The sequence below is a fragment of the Phyllobates terribilis genome, unplaced genomic scaffold, assembly GCF_046119375.1.
Source record: "Phyllobates terribilis strain yellow unplaced genomic scaffold, ASM4611937v1 Scaffold_8__6_contigs__length_399053987, whole genome shotgun sequence".
Classification (NCBI taxonomy): Eukaryota; Metazoa; Chordata; class Amphibia; order Anura; family Dendrobatidae; genus Phyllobates; species Phyllobates terribilis.
This window is the reverse complement of record NW_027362768.1, coordinates 268,972,888-268,987,980: the sequence shown is the minus strand read 5'-3', so window position 1 is coordinate 268,987,980 and position 15,093 is coordinate 268,972,888. Positions and strand designations below refer to the sequence as shown.

The 15,093-nt window shown below is 44.6% G+C and overlaps 1 pseudogene; it reads right to left on the bottom strand.

The window, feature by feature from the left end:
- The window catches only part of LOC141157732 (meiotic recombination protein DMC1/LIM15 homolog), a 207,760-nt pseudogene that overhangs the window by 63,998 nt on the left and 128,669 nt on the right, over window positions 1–15,093 (bottom strand).

The window sequence follows — 15,093 nt, the reverse complement described above, 5'->3', positions numbered from 1 at the left end:
GGCACCAGTGTGCCAAAGGACCATACGCCCTTCACGTGCACCGGTTGACGGAGGAGGAGTTGCAGTATGGGGAAGATCAAGAGGACCCGGACGGGTCTGAAGACTACCCTCAGGAGGAGACAAGGAGAGGACACCGCTACTGAAGGGAAGTAGCATAAACCAAGTAATGTAAATAAGTTACCCGTATGGGTATTTGACATGCTGCTAAGAGAAGTGTGGTCCCCGTTGGGACTAGTGTGGAACTGTTTAAAGGAACTGTTTCCTGTGTGCCCCTATCCCTTACCAGGCTGAGGACTGTGAGCAGCCATTCCCCTATTCCCACTGGCCGAGGACTGAGAGCGGCCATACCCTGTAAATAGTTGCGCTTCTTAAAGCGCCCCCTTCTGGTTTTATGGGGAACTGTTTTTCTCTAGTGACTGTTGCACTTTACCCGGTCACAAGTTGCACCGTGGCCGGAAGAACAAGAACGTTTTATATAAAAGAGTTTTATATTGAAAGTTTATACTGCAAAAATGATAATATAAGAAGTTACCTGTAACGTTATATTTTCTGATAATGTTTTTTTATAATGTTTTATATGTTAGTGTGTACTTTAAAAAAATTTTGTATGTTTTGTTTTGTTCTTTTACAGCCCGAGGACGTGCTGTGATTTACCAGGGGGGAATGTAGCACCCCGAGGACTCGGCTGCTACAGGGGTATTGCACCTCAAACCAGAGGTGTGGTATTCCACTCCCGGGTAAGGATGGAGTGTGGGACCGAGCTCAGTTAGTTGCATGCACTACACTCATCCCATTTCCGGGGGACAGAACAACGGTACTCCCACCAGATAGATGTGCAGGTACGACAGCGTCTGTCCCTGGCTGGAGTGGGAGGGGGGGAGGAACATCCCAGTAGTGTAGGAGCAGTCAGGGGAGGGACTCTGGGCATAGGAAGGAGCCCATTGGGTGCTAGTCACCTGGGCTCGGGTGTCAGAGGGAGTATAAGAGGTGGGCACCATCTTTAGACAGGGTCCTGTTCAGAGGAGGGTCTGTTCGGAGAGGAGCTCAGCCAGAGAGGGCTGAGGGGGAGCTGTGGCTCCGTCTGGGCCCAGCTCCAGAGCCAGGCCTGAAGCACAGAGAGGAGGAACAGAAACACCAAGAAAGGCCCAGAGACGTAAGAATAGAGGGAACCCTGAGATCCCACAAGAGAACAAGTTAACGGGTGAAGGGTTGGCAGAAGAGGGTACCGGATCCCAAACTGGTAGAGGCTAAACATCCTTAGCCAGGAACCGGAGGTCGTGGACAAGTTTTGGCGCGACCCCTCACCATATCCACCAGGAAGGCAAACCACGCATAGGGTCAGGGAAGCCGGGAAAGGTTTCGCCACCAAAAGACCCGAGGGAGCCGGACAAAGGTGGGTCCCTGGTGAGGACAGCCCGTAGGAAGGAATAGAGGGGAGCTTGGGACCACGCTCTGGAACTGCCTGGGAGTTGGCCGAGTCCCGCACCTGGTGGACGCAGCACGGCTCGGGTGGTCACTCTTGGCCGAAGTGACCGGAGCAACACCTGTGAGTAAAAGCCTTGAAACTGCACCACACGTCTCTGAACTTCCTTGCTGCACCCTCACTACCACTATCTTCTACATCTGCTGCCCTGAGGTCATACCCCTCCCGTTGGGGGTTCTACCAGCTACGCTGCACAACCTTACTACCGGCCTCAGCGGTCTGCCCTGCAGCGGCGGCTTCATAGCCGCATTCAACGGGTGGCGTAGTCGAACATTCTAACATCTACTGCTAAAGACTGCCGCTCAGTTTGACTCCCTGGGCACGGACCGGGTCACCGCCACGAGACTACTACCCCCATCTGATCCGGCTCCGGGTAAGCCCCCGTGCGCGCGATGCCGCACGACACAGCAGGCCCAGGGGCGCGTCAGTATGAGGGCCTGACGTCCACAGATGGGGGTTGTGCTCACAGCCCAACACCGTGCAGGACGCTTTGCATTTGCCACAGAACACCAGGATGGGCAAAGTCGCCACTGGCGCCCTGTGCTCTTCACAGATGAAAGCAGGTTTACACTGAGCACATGTGACAGACGTGACAGCCCTCCATGTGCTCGCCAGAGGAAGCCTGACTGCCGTTAGGTACTGAGTTGAGATCCTCAGACCTCTTGTGAGACCATATGCTGGTGCGGTTGGCCCTGGGTTCCTCCTAATGCAGGACAATGCCAGACCTCATGAGGCCGGAGTGTGTCAGCAGGTCCTGCAAGATGAAGGCATTGAAGCTATGGACTGGCCCGCCCGTTCCCCAGACCTGAATCCGATTGAGCACATCTGGGACATCATGTCTCACTCCATCCACCAACGTCACGTTGCACCACAGACTGTCCAGGAGTTGGCGGATGCTTTAGTCCAGGTTTGGAGGAGATCCCACAGGAGACCATCCGCAACCTCATCAGGAGCATGCCCAGGCGTTGTAGGGAGGTCATACAGGCACGTGGAGGTTGCACACAATACTGAGCCTCATTTTGACTGGTTTTAAGGACATTACATCAAGGTTGGATCAGCCTGTAGTGTGTTTTTCCACTTTAATTTATTTTGGGGGTGACTCCAAACCCAGGCCTCCATTGGTTAATACATTTGATTTCCATTGATGATTTTTGTGTGATTTTGTTGTCAGCACATTCAACTTTGTACAGAACAAAGTATTCAATGAGAATATTTCATTCATTCAGATCTAGGATGTGTTATTTGAGTGCTCCCTTTATTTTTTTGAGCAGTGTATATCAGAATCACTGTGATATATTGAAGCGTTCCAGAGTTATTACCATATAAAGTGACACTGGTCAGAATTATAAAATTTGGCCTGGTCATGAAGGTGAAAACTGGGTTGGGGGGTGAAGGGGTTAAACATGTATTGTCTCTTACTTGTATAAGCTCGGGCATATAACACATTGTCGAGCATTGCATCATGATCCACACCAAATCGATCAGCTATATCTCGAAGACGATCTGGGCGGCTGCAAACATTATTAAGGAATAATTGTTTCTAGAAATGTACTAATGTTATGATACCAAATGAAATAATAATATAACCAAGGGATGTGTGTTTCGGTCCGAAGCCTCGATAGACTGAGCATGCTCAGTGTGGCGCCATGACGACAAGATGTCCAGGACAAGAGAGAGAGCAAGAGAGAGACACATTCACTAGTACACTCCTATATTATCAGTACATTATACATACAGCGCTCAGCATAAGTCAGTACACCCCCTGTATTCACAGGACGTTATACATACAGCGTTCAGCATAAGTCAGTACACCCCCTGTATTCACAGAATGTTATACATACAGCGCTCAGCATAAGTCAGTACACCCCCTGTATTCACAGAACGTTATACATACAGCGTTCAGCATAAGTAAGTACACCCCCCTGTATTCACAGGACGTTATACATACAGCGCTCAGCATAAGTCAGTACACCCCCTGTATTCACAGGACGTTATACATACAGCGTTCAGCATAAGTCAGTACACCCCCTGTATTTGACGCACCCCTGGGCCTACTTGGTGTAGCGTTGCGCACGCGGGTACTACCCGGAGCCGGGCCTGATAGGGGTAGTAGTCTCGTGGCGGAGACCCGGTCCGTGCCCAGGGAGTCAGACTAAGTGGCGGTATATTAGCAGTAGATGTAGGACGACTACGCCACCCGTTGAATGCAGCTATGGAGCTGCCGCTGCAGGGCAGACCGCTGAGGCCGGTGGTAGGATAGTGCAGCGTAGATGGTATAACCCCCAACGGGAGGGGTATGGCCTCAGGGCAGCCGACGTGGATGATGGGGGTAGCAGGAACCACTCAGAGACGATGCGGTGTAGTTCAGGGTCTTTACTGGTGACAAAGATAGACCCTCCCGGAGTACTGGCTAGCGGTCGGGGCCTGGTCAGTCCTTGAGCAGATGGGATCCCCCTTGGCCAGGCGGAGTTGTAGGCCTCCCCAACTAATCGTACTCTTCTGGCTACCTTGCTAGAGGCGGGTAAAAGTAGCCCACGTCCCTGAGTGTACCGTGTGGTGCTCACCCGTATGGCCGGTGACTCGGGGCCTTCTAGTGGCTTCCGCTCCACGACGGCGGTGCTGGTCCCTTGCGTGTGACCGTGCCTTCGGGTTTCTTGGCCAGAGGACCTGAAATCCCCTGCCGGGCGGTTTCTGCTGCTGGGTCTGGGTTAATCCCCACAGCCTCGGACTCCGGGTCCGGTAGTAACTCTTCAATCAGGGCGAGCTCTTCAGCTGCCAGCCCCTGATTCCTTTTAGCCTGCTCCCACAGAGCTCCTGATCTTTCTTTCCTATGCTGCTTCTCTTCTTCTCAACTCTTCTCTTCTCTTCTCTCTAACCCTGCCTCAGCCCCAGTTTTATATAGGGGAAGTTCTTCCAATCCCAGGACTGGGCAGGAGGTGTGGCAAGCATAGGATTCCTGACCAAGAGACCTCCCACCTGCTCTCAGACATAACATTGCTATTACTGTGGAGACCAGACCCCTGGGGTGCCACATATTCACAGTACGTTATACATACAGCGCTCAGCATAAGTCAGTACACCCCCTGTATTCACAGAACGTTATACATACAGCGCTCAGCATAAGTCAGTACACCCCCTGTATTCACAGTACGTTATACATACAGCGTTCAGCATAAGTCACTACACCCTCCTGTATTCACAGGACGTTATACATACAGCGCTCAGCATAAGTCAGTACACCCCCTGTATTCACAGTACGTTATATATACAGCATTCAGCATAAGTCAGTACACCCCCTGTATTCTCAGTACGTTATACATACAGCGCTCAGCATAAGTCAGTACACCCCCTGTATTCACAGAACGTTATACATACAGCGCTCAGAATAAGGCAGTACACCCCCCTGTATTCTCAGTACGTTATACATACAGCGCTCAGCATAAGTCAGTACACCCCCTGTATTCACAGTACGTTATACATACAGTGCTCAGCATAAGTCAGTACACCCCCTGTATTCACAGTACGTTATACATACAGCGCTCAGCATAAGTCAGTACACCCCTGTATTCACAGTACGTTATACATACAGCGTTCAGCATAAGTAAGTACACCCCCTGTATTCACAGAACCTTATACATACAGCGTTCAGCATAAATAAGTACACCCCCTGTATTCACAGTACGTTATATATACAGCGTTCAGCATAAGTACACCCCCCTGTATTCACAGTACGTTATATATACAGCGTTCAGCATAAGTAAGTACACCCCCCTGTGTTCACAGTACGTTATATATACAGCGTTCAGCATAAGTAAGTACACCCCCCTGTATTCACAGTACGTTATATATACAGCGTTCAGCATAAGTAAGTACACCCCCTGTATTCACAGTACGTTATATATACAGCGTTCAGCATAAGTAAGCACACCCCCCTGTATTCACAGTACGTTATATATACAGCGTTCAGCATAAGTACACCCCCTGTATTCACAGTACGTTATATATACAGCATTTAGCATAAGTACACCCCCCTGTATTCACAGTACGTTATATATACAGCGTTCAGCATAAGTAAGTACACCCCCCTGTATTCACAGTACGTTATATATACAGCGTTCAGCATAAGTACACCCCCCTGTATTCACAGTACATTATACATACAGCGTTCAGCATAAGTAAGTACACCCCCTGTATTCACAGTACGTTATATATACAGCGTTCAGCATAAGTAAGTACACCCCCCTGTATTCACAGTACATTCTACATACAGCGCTCAGCATAAGTCAGTACACCCCCCTGTATTCACAGAACGTTATACATTCAGCATAAGTAAGTACACCCCCTGTATTCACAGTACGTTATATATACAGCGTTCAGCATAAGTAAGTACACCCCCCTGTATTCACAGTACGTCATTTATACAGCGTTCAGCATAAGTACACCCCCCTGTATTCACAGAACGTTATACATACAGCGTTCAGCATAAGTAAGTACACCCCCCTGTATTCACAGTACGTTATATATACAGCGTTCAGCATAAGTACACCCACCTGTATTCACAGTACCTTATATATACATCGATCAGCATAAGTAAGTACACCCCCCTGTATTCACAGTACATTATACATACAGCGTTCAGCATAAGTAAGTACACCCCCCTGTATTCACAGTACATTCTACATACAGCGCTCAGCATAAGTCAGTACACCCCCCTGTATTCACAGAACGTTATACATACAGCATTCAGCATAAGTAAGTACACCCCCTGTATTCACAGTACGTTATATATACAGCGTTCAGCATAAGTACACCCCCCTGTATTCACAGTACGTTATTTATACAGCGTTCAGCATAAGTACACCCCCCTGTATTCACAGAACGTTATGCATACAGCGTTCAGCATAAGTAAGTACACCCCCCTGTATTCACAGTACGTTATATATTCAGCGTTCAGCATAAGTAAGTACACCCACCTGTATTCACAGTACGTTATATATACAGCGATCAGCATAAGTAAGTACACCCCCCTGTATTCACAGTACGTTATATATACAGCGTTCAGCATAAGTAAGTACACCCCCTGTATTCACAGTACGTTATATATACAGCGTTCAGCATAAGTAAGTACACCCCCCTGTATTCACAGTACGTTATATATACAGCGTTCAGCATAAGTAAGTACACCCCCCTGTATTCACAGTACATTATACATACAGCGCTCAGCATAAGTAAGTACACCCCCTGTATTCACAGTACGTTATATATACAGCGTTCAGCATAAGTAAGTACACCCCCCTGTATTCACAGTACATTATACATACAGCGTTCAGCATAAGTAAGTACACCCCCCTGTATTCACAGTACATTCTACATACAGCGCTCAGCATAAGTCAGTACACCCCCCTGTATTCACAGAACGTTATACATACAGCATTCAGCATAAGTAAGTACACCCCCTGTATTCACAGTACGTTATATATACAGCGTTCAGCATAAGTAAGTACACCCCCCTGTATTCACAGTACGTTATTTATACAGCGTTCAGCATTAGTAAGTACACCCCCCTGTATTCACAGAACGTTATACATACAGCGTTCAGCATAAGTACACCCCCCTGTATTCACAGTACGTTATATATACAGCGTTCAGCATAAGTAAGTACACCCACCTGTATTCACAGTACGTTATATATACAGCGATCAGCATAAGTAAGTACACCCCCCTGTATTCACAGTACGTTATATATACAGCGTTCAGCATAAGTAAGTACACCCCCTGTATTCACAGTACGTTATATATACAGCGTTCAGCATAAGTAAGTACACCCCCCTGTATTCACAGTACGTTATATATACAGCGTTCAGCATAAGTAAGTACACCCCTCTGTATTCACAGTACATTATACATACAGCGTTCAGCATAAGTACACCCCCTGTATTCACAGTACGTTATATATACAGCGTTCATCATAAGTACACCCCCCTGTATTCACAGTACATTATACATACAGCGTTCAGCATAAGTACACCCCCCTGTATTCACAGTACATTCTACATACAGCGCTCAGCATAAGTCAGTACACCCCCCTGTATTCACAGAACGTTATACATACAGCATTCAGCATAAGTAAGTACACCCCCTGTATTCACAGTACGTTATATATACAGCGTTCAGCATAAGTACACCCCCCTGTATTCACAGTACGTTATTTATACAGCGTTCAGCATAAGTAAGTACACCCCCCTGTATTCACAGAACGTTATACATACAGCGTTCAGCATAAGTAAGTACACCCCCCTGTATTCACAGTACGTTATATATACAGCGTTCAGCATAAGTAAGTACACCCCCCTGTATTCACAGTACGTTATATATACAGCGATCAGCATAAGTAAGTACACCCCCCTGTATTCACAGTACGTTATATATACAGCGTTAAGCATAAGTAAGTACACCCCCTGTATTCACAGTACGTTATACATACAGCGCTCAGCATAAGTACACCCCCCTGTATTCACAGTACGTTATACATACAGCGTTCAGCATAAGTACACCCCCTGTATTCACAGTACGTTATACATACAGCGTTCAGCATAAGTACACCCCCCTGTTTTCACAGTACTTTATACATACAGCGTTCAGCATAAGTAAGTACACCCCCTGTATTCACAGTACGTTATATATACAGCGTTCAGCATAAGTACACCCCCCTGTATTCTCAGTACGTTATACATACAGCGTTCAGCATAAGTAAGTACACCCCCCTGTATTCACAGTACGTTATATATACAGTGTTCAGCATAAGTAAGTACACCCCCTGTATTCACAGTACGTTATATATACAGCGTTCAGCATAAGTACACCCCCCTGTATTCACAGTACGTTATATATACAGCGCTCAGCATAAGTAAGTACACCCCCCTGTATTCACAGTACGTTATATATACAGCGCTCAGCATAAGTAAGTACACCCCCCTGTATTCTCAGTACGTTATATATGCAGCATTTAGCATAAGTAAGCACACCCCCCTGTATTCTCAGTACATTATACATACAGCGTTCAGCATAAGTAAGTACACCCCCTGTACTCTCAGTACGTTATACATACAGCGTTCAGCATAAGTAAGTACACCCCCCTGTATTCTCAGTACGTTATATATACAGCATTTAGCATAAGTAAGTACACCCCCTTGTACTCTCAGTACGTTATATATACAGCGCTCAGCATAAGTAAGTACACCCCCCTGTATTCTCAGTACGTTATATATACAGCATTTAGCATAAGTAAGTACACCCCCCTGTATTCTCAGTACGTTATATATGCAGCGTTCAGCATAAGTAAGTATACCCGCCTGTATTCTCAGTACGTTATATATACAGCATTTAGCATAAGTAAGTACACCCCCCTGTACTCTCAGTACATTGTATATACAGCGTTCAGCATAAGTAAGTAGACCCCCCGGTTCTCTCAGTACGTTATATATACAGCGTTCAGCATAAGTGAGTACACCCCCCTGTATTCTCAGTACATTAAACATACAGTGTTCAGCATAAATAAGTACACCCCCCTGTACTCTCAGTACGTTATATATACAGCGTTCAGCATAAGTAAGTACACCCCCCTGTATTCTCAGTACGTTATGTATACAGCGTTCAGCATAAGTAAGTACACCCCTCTGTACTCTCAGTACATTGTATATACAGCGTTCAGTATAAGTAAGTACACCCCCTGTATTCTCGTACGTTATATATACAGCGTTCAGCATAAGTACACCCCCCTGTATTCTCAGTACGTTATATATACAGCATTTAGCATAAGTAAGTACACCCCCTGTATTCTCAGTACGTTATATATACAGCGTTCAGCATAAGTAAGCACACCCCCTGTATTCTCAGTACGTTATATATACAGCGCTCAGCATAAGTAAGTACACCCCCTGTACTCTCAGAACATTGTATATACAGCGTTCAGCATAACTCAGTACACCCCCCTGTACTCTCTACGTTATATATACAGCGTTCAGCATAAGTACACCCCCCTGTATTCTCAGTACGTTATATATACAGCATTTAGCATAAGTAAGTACACCCCCCTGTATTCTCAGCACGTTATATATACAGCATTTAGCATAAGTAAGTACACCACCCTGTACTCTCAGTACATTGTATATACAGCGTTCAGCATAAGTAAGTAGACCCCCCGGTTCTCTCAGTACGTTATATATACACCGTTCAGCATAAGTGAGTACACCCCCCTGTATTCTCAGTACATTAAACATACAGTGTTCAGCATAAATAAGTACACCCCCCTGTACTCTCAGTACGTTATATATACAGCGTTCAGCATAAGTAAGTACACCCCCCTGTATTCTCAGTACGTTATATATACAGCATTTAGCATAAGTAAGTACACCCCCCTGTATTCTCAGTACGTTATGTATACAGCGTTCAGCATAAGTAAGTACACCCCTCTGTACTCTCAGTACATTGTATATACAGCGTTCAGTATAAGTACACCCCCTGTATTCTCGTACGTTATATATACAGCGTTCAGCATAAGTAAGTACACCCCCCTGTATTCTCAGTACGTTATATATACAGCATTTAGCATAAGTAAGTACACCCCCCTGTAGTCTCAGTACGTTATACATACAGCATTCAGTATAAGTACACCCCCTGTATTCTCAGTACGTTATATATACAGCGTTCAGCATAAGTACACCCCCTGTATTCTCAGTACGTTATATATACAGCGTTCAGCATAAGTAAGTACACCCCCTGTACTCTCAGAACATTGTATATACAGCGTTCAGCATAAGTCAGTACACCCCCCTGTACTCTCGACGTTATATATACAGCGTTCAGCATAAGTAAGTACACCCCCCTGTATTCTCAGTACGTTATATATACAGCATTTAGCATAAGTAAGTACACCCCCCTGTATTCTCAGCACGTTATATATACAGCGTTCAGCATAAGTAAGTACACCCCCCTGTATTCTCAGTACGTTATATATACAGCGATCAGCATGAGTAAGTACACCCACCCTTTACTCTCAGTACGTTATATATACAGCGTTCAGCATAAGTACACCCCCCTGTATTGTCAGTACGTTATATATACAGCGTTCAGCATAAGTAAGTACACCCCTCTGTATTCTCAGTACGTTATATATACAGCGTTCAGCATAAGTAAGTACACCCGCTGTATTCTCAGTACTTTATACATACAGCGTTCAGCATAAGTAAGTACACCCCCCTGTACTCTCAGCACGTTATATATACAGCGTTCAGCATAAGTACGCCCCCCTGTACTCTCAGTACGTTATATATACAGCGCTCAGCATAAGTAAGTACACCCCCCTGTATTCACAGTACGTTATATATACAGCGCTCAGCATAAGTAAGTACACCCCCTGTACTCTCAGTACGTTATATATACAGCATTTAGCATAAGTAAGTACACCCCCCTGTATTCTCAGTACATTGTATATACAGCGTTCAGCATAAGTAAGTACACCCCCCTGTACTCTCAGTACGTTATATATACAGCGCTCAGCATAAGTCACTACACCCCCCTGTACTCTCAGTACGTTATATATACAGCGTTCAGCATAAGTCAGTACACCCCCCTGTACTCTCAGTACATTATATATACAGCGCTCAGCATAAGTCACTACACCCCCCTGTACTCTCAGTACGTTATATATACAGCGTTCAGCATAAGTCAGTACACCCCCCTGTACTCTCAGTACATTATATATACAGCGTTCAGCATAAGTAAGTACACCCCCCTGTACTCTCAGTACGTTATATATACAGCGCTCAGCATAAGTAAGTACACCCCCCCTGTACTCTCAGTACATTATATATACAGCGTTCAGCATAAGTAAGTACACCCCCCTGTACTCTATGTACGTTATATATACAGCGCTCAGCATAAGTAAGTACACCCCCCCTGTACTCTCAGTACGTTATATATACAGCGTTCAGCATAAGTAAGTACACCCCCCCTGTACTCTCAGTACGTTATATATACAGCGTTCAGCATAAGTAAGTACACCCCCCTGTATTCTCAGTACATTAAACATACAGTGTTCAGCATAAGTAAGTACACCCCCCCTGTACTCTAAGTACGTTATATATACAGCGCTCAGCATAAGTAAGTACCCCCCCTGTACTCTCAGTACGTTATATATACAGTGTTCAGCACAAGTAAGTACACCCCCTGTATTCTCAGTACGTTATATATACAGCGTTCAGCATAAGTAAGTACACCCCTCTGTATTCTCAGTACGTTATATATACAGCATTCAGCATAAGTAAGTACACCCCCTATATTCTCAGTACTTTATACATACAGCGTTCAGCATAAGTAAGTACACCCCCCTGTACTCTCAGTACGTTATATATACAGCGTTCAGCAAAAGTAAGTACACCCCTCTGTATTCTCAGTACGTTATATATACAGCATTCAGCATAAGTAAGTACACCCCCTATATTCTCAGTACTTTATACATACAGCGTTCAGCATAAGTAAGTACACCCCCCTGTACTCTCAGTACGTTATATATACAGCGCTCTGCATAAGTAAGTACACCCCCCTGTATTCACAGTACGTTATATATACAGCGTTCAGCATAAGTAAGTACACCCCCCTATATTCACAGTACGTTATATATACAGCGTTCAGCATAAGTAAGTACACCCCCCTGTATTCACAGTACGTTATACATACAGCGTTCAGCATAAGTAAGTACACCCCCCTGTATTCACAGTACATTATACATACAGCGTTCAGCATAAGTAAGTACACCCCCCTGTATTCACAGTACATTATACATACAGCGCTCAGCATAAGTCGGTACACCCCCCTGCATTCACAGAACGTTATACATACAGCATTCAGCATAAGTAAGTACACCCCCTGTATTCACAGTACGTTATATATACAGCGTTCAGCATAAGTAAGTACACCCCCCAGTATTCACAGTACGTTATTTATACAGCGTTCAGCATAAGTAAGTACACCCCCCTGTATTCACAGAACGTTATACATACAGCGTTCAGCATAAGTAAGTACACCCCCCTGTATTCACAGTAAGTTATATATACAGCGTTCAGCATAAGTAAGTACACCCCCCTGTATTCACAGTACGTTATATATACAGCGATCAGCATAAGTAAGTACACCCCCCTGTATTCACAGTACGTTATATATACAGCGTTCAGCATAAGTAAGTACACCCCCTGTATTCACAGTACGTTATACATACAGCGCTCAGCATAAGTAAGTACGCCCCCTGTATTCACAGTACGTTATATATACAGCGTTCAGCATAAGTAAGTACACCCCCCTGTATTCTCAGTACTTTATACATACAGCGTTCAGCATAAGTAAGTACACCCCCCTGTATTCACAGTACGTTATATATACAGCGTTCAGCATAAGTAAGTACACCCCCTGTATTCACAGTACGTTATATATACAGCGTTCAGCATAAGTAAGTACACCCCCTGTATTCACAGTACATTATACATACAGCGTTCACCATAAGTAAGTACACCCCCCTGTACTCTCAGTACATTATACATACAGCGTTCAGCATAAGTAAGTACACCCCCTGTACTCTCAGTACGTTATATATACAGCGTTCAGAATAAGTAAGTACACCCCCCTGTACTCTCAGTACGTTATATATACAGCGCTCAGCATAAGTAAGTACACCCCCCTGTATTCTCAGTACGTTATATATGCAGCATTTAGCATAAGTAAGCACACCCCCCTGTATTCTTAGTACATTATACATACAGCGTTCAGCATAAGTAAGTACACCCCCTGTTCTCTCAGTACGTTATACATACAGCGTTCAGCATAAGTAAGTACACCCCCCTGTATTCTCAGTACGTTATATATACAGCATTTAGCATAAGTAAGTACACCCCCCTGTATTCTCAGTACGTTATATATACAGCATTTAGCATAAGTAAGTACACCCCCCTGTATTCTCAGTACGTTATATATACAGCATTTAGCATAAGTAAGTACACCCCCCTGTACTCTCAGTACATTGTATATACAGCGTTCAGCATAAGTAAGTAGACCCCCCGGTTCTCTCAGTACGTTATATATACAGCGTTCAGCATAAGTGAGTACACCCCGCTGTATTCTCAGTACATTAAACATACAGTGTTCAGCATAAATAAGTACACCCCCCTGTACTCTCAGTACGTTATATATACAGCGTTCAGCATAAGTAAGTACACCCCCCTGTATTCTCAGTACGTTATATATACAGCATTTAGCATAAGTAAGTACACCCCCCTGTATTCTCAGTACGTTATGTATACAGCGTTCAGCATAAGTAAGTACACCCCTCTGTACTCTCAGTACATTGTATATACAGCGTTCAGTATAAGTAAGTACACCCCCTGTATTCTCGTACCTTATATATACAGCATTTAGCATAAGTAAGTACACCCCCCTGTAGTCTCAGTACGTTATATATACAGCGTTCAGCATAAGTAAGTACACCCCCTGTACTCTCAGAACATTGTATATACAGCGTTCAGCATAAGTCAGTACACCCCCCTGTACTCTCTACGTTATATATACAGCGTTCAGCATAAGTAAGTACACCCCCCTGTATTCTCAGTACGTTATATATACAGCATTTAGCATAAGTAAGTACACCCCCCTGTACTCTCAGTACATTGTATATACAGCGTTCAGCATAAGTAAGTAGACCCCCCGGTTCTCTCAGTACGTTATATATACAGCGTTCAGCATAAGTGAGTACACCCCCCTGTATTCTCAGTACGTTATATATACAGCGTTCAGCATAAGTGAGTACACCCCCCTGTATTCTCAGTACATTAAACATACAGTGTTCAGCATAAATAAGTACACCCCCCTGTACTCTCAGTACGTTATATATACAGCGTTCAGCATAAGTAAGTACACCCCCCTGTATTCTCAGTACGTTATGTATACAGCGTTCAGCATAAGTAAGTACACCCCTCTGTACTCTCAGTACATTGTATATACAGCGTTCAGTATAAGTAAGTACACCCCCTGTATTCTCGTACGTTATATATACAGCGTTCAGCATAAGTAAGTACACCCCCCTGTATTCTCAGTACGTTATATATACAGCATTTAGCATAAGTAAGTACACCCCCCTGTAGTCTCAGTACGTTATACATACAGCGTTCAGTATAAGTAAGTACACCCCCTGTACTATCAGAACATTGTATATACAGCGTTCAGCATAAGTCAGTACACCCCCCTGTATTCTCAGTACGTTATATATACAGCATTTAGCATAAGTAAGTACACCCCCCTGTATTCTCAGCACGTTATATATACAGCGTTCAGCATAAGTAAGTACACCCCCCTGTATTCACAGTACGTTATATATACAGCGTTCAGCATAAGTAAGTACACCCCCCTGTACTCTCAGTACGTTATATATACAGCGTTCAGCATAAGTACACCCCCTGTACTCTCAGTACATTGTATATACAGCGTTCAGCATAAGTAAGTACACCCCCCTGTACTCTCAGTACGTTATATATACAGCGCTCAGCATAAGTCACTACACCCCCCTG